We start from the raw sequence: 3,197 nt of genomic DNA on the forward strand, positions 1-3,197 counted from the left end.
GTAACTGAGGTACTTCAGCTAACAGCCAATTCTGTATGATCTTCTAGATGAATGTGAACATTTGGGTAACCCCAGCGAGCAACATGTGGAGCAGAAAAATAGCCCAACTGAGTTAGACCAGCCAATCCAAAGAAATAAAGAAAACAGTAAGCCATTGTTGTTTTAAGCCACTAACTATTGTGGTGGCTTGTTATTCATCCATACTTAGCTAACACATAAATTAATTCATAGAAATGGGGTATTCCAGTAATAAAATTCTAAAACATTGACTTTAGCTTTGTGTCTTGGCAACAAGCAGAGGGTAGAAGACAGTGTACTCACTTTGAGAAAACTGGAAAAGCAGTGAGGTAAATATTTCTGGGGAAAGTGACCATTTTCGGTAGTCCTTTCATAGTTTTATACCGACTAAAACCCTTCTAATGTTCCCTGAGATTTCCCACTGTAAATTAGTTATTTAACTCTTCTTGTGTCCTTAAATCTTTTTCATTTTTGGAATGTTTAATTTAAATTAATCAAAATAAAGAGATTCAGATTTGCTTCAAAATTGGTGGTAATTTTTGTTTTCCAGAATCTTCTTGGTTATGTTAGACTAGTGTTTTTATATTTAAAACAGAAGTCTGGCCGATCAACTTTAAAATACCAGTGCTATGATTTTAGATTTCAGTGCTCTAGAGCGTTTTCTTCCTGTGACCATTAGCAAATTCCTTATCCTCTTTCTGTCTCAGTTTTTGCATTGGAAAAATAAGGATGACAATATTATAACAACATGAGCCTGCTGCATCAGTTACTATCTTTAAGTACTTAAAATGTAATTGATGTTACTTATTATTATTTACTTTTCATTAAACTATGTTGTTTAATGAAGGACAGATAATGAACTCACTTTGTGGCCTTCGTTCAATTTTTTTAGATCTTCCTAATGTTTATTTAATTATAAATGTGTTAAAATCCTCCTTTCTATTCCAGTGAATATTATTTCCTATAGTTTCATATTTAATTGAACATTTGGAGTACAGGGAAAAAAACCAATTGAGCTAACATAGCTCTTTATCTCCAAATCAGAAAACCTACTATCTTTCTAAAATTTAGCATATTGTGTACTACACAGTAGGCATTCAGCATGTTTTTCAATGAATAGATTATTCCATTTAAAATTATATAATAATTTATACTCATATTTCCATTTTATACTTAAGAAAAATTGTACGAGCACTAAAAAATTATTGTTTGAAAATAGTTTAATAATCATTTCTCAGTGTCCCAAGTGACTGAACAAAAATTTGCTGTATTTGTTTACATTTTTATATTATTCTACCTAAATCATTCTCTATGCCTTTGAAGATGACTTGAGGCACACTTCAAATTCTGTAGCACAAACATGAAAGTCACAGGGGTTGTTGAATTACTGATTCTGAAATCAAGACAAAGAATAATTATATCCTTACTTCTAGCTTAAAGGTATCTCTAAAAATGCATTTGACTAAATTTAGCATAAATTTCCAAAAGCTAATTGAAGGGATGACTATAAGCTATTCTAGATGAGAATAGGTCAGTTGGAAGATTTCAGTCTTTCTTTCATCAGAAACATGAATCCAACTTCAGATATTTATTAATGTTGAATAGGAGCATCTAAAATATATTGTTGCCTCTCATACTGAATATAAAATGAGTTTCTTATCAGTTTATTTAGCAACTTTTTAAATTATTTTGAGGAACACTTGTCCTCTCCTGAGACACCAATAATGCCCTGGCTGATTAATAAACAGTGACTTAATATACCACACCCCAGAAGAGGAAACCTAAAGATTAGTGGTTTTGTGATTAGATTATGTAGTCTAATGGTTGGGACGCTAGCATCAATCTTCCCCTTCTCCTACCAATATCACATAGGTTTTACATTGACCCAAATTAACCTCTTCTATATTTTGTCTGTGGTATATGTATGACTAACCTACTTGTGATCACAGTGGAAGCCCAAGTGACTTGAATCAAGTTCTTATCGATTAAGTGTTTTATTCAGGTTTGGTTTATTTCCTAATGTAATAAAAAATATTGAGGTGACAAGCATGGTAATGCTACATTGCTGGGGACTCTTACAGCATATTTGTTTTTTCTTACATTGTTGGGGACTCTTACAGCATATTTGTTTGGTTTCTTTCAATGAGAGGAAGGACGTGTGAAAATAAAGTTGTCTCACCTGGCAAAGCAGAGTGGAGACTATCACCTCTATACCAATTTGCCACTCTGATGACACCATTGACCTCTGGATCACTTACTCTGGACCCAGCCTTCCTCTGAACTCTATAAAATGCAATATTCTTGCTCTCAATTTTAGTTCGAAATATTCTGTACCTGGTTTTATCTTGTTTTACCAATTTATGAAAATGTCTTCTCCCTTGCTGTGTTAGGCAGAAAAATGGCTCCACGTGGATATAACTTCCCAATCTCTGGTACCTGTAAATATCACCTTATATGGAATAATAGGTTTTGAATAAATTAAGTTAAGGATCTTGAGATGGAGAGATTATTTTAGATTATCCAGCCAGACCCTAATTGCAATCACAATGTCGTGTGACAGGCAGAGGGACATTAAACAGACAGAAGAGAAGAAAATGAGATGAAAACCAATGGACAGAAATTAGAATGGTGCAACCAAAGCCAAGATTGCATCTGTTGTAGCCAACAGAACCCAGGAGAGCAGGGAATGGATCCTCTCCTCCTGTCTTCAGAAGGGTTGTGAGACTCCAGACACCTTCATTTGCCCCGGTGACACTAATTTTGGATGTCTGGCCCCTAGAACTGTTAGGCACTAAATTTCTCTTTGTGAGTATTTGTAACAAAGTGTGTACTAATTTGATAAAGCAGCCAGGAGAATATAATACACTTGCAAATAAATTATTTCTAATTAGCATTGAGACAAAATCAAGCACAGACCTAACACCAAGGACTCTGTGCCACAATTCATCAAAAGAGATAGGATGCAGACATCAGACACAAATATTGTTTCAAAATCATATATATACTCTCATATACATATTATATATGTATATATAATGTTCAAAACCTCTCTCTCTTTTCTACATATATAGAAGCATTTTGAGAAATCCCCTTGTTTCTGATAAAGATCTCCATCTGCTTCCTTCCTTCCTTCCTCCCTTCCTTTCTTCCTTCCCTTTTCTTTCTCCTTCTTTCTTTCT

This window comes from Hyaena hyaena, unplaced genomic scaffold (assembly GCF_003009895.1).
Source record: "Hyaena hyaena isolate Hyena2069 unplaced genomic scaffold, ASM300989v1 scaffold_1369, whole genome shotgun sequence".
NCBI classification, from domain to species: Eukaryota; Metazoa; Chordata; class Mammalia; order Carnivora; family Hyaenidae; genus Hyaena; species Hyaena hyaena.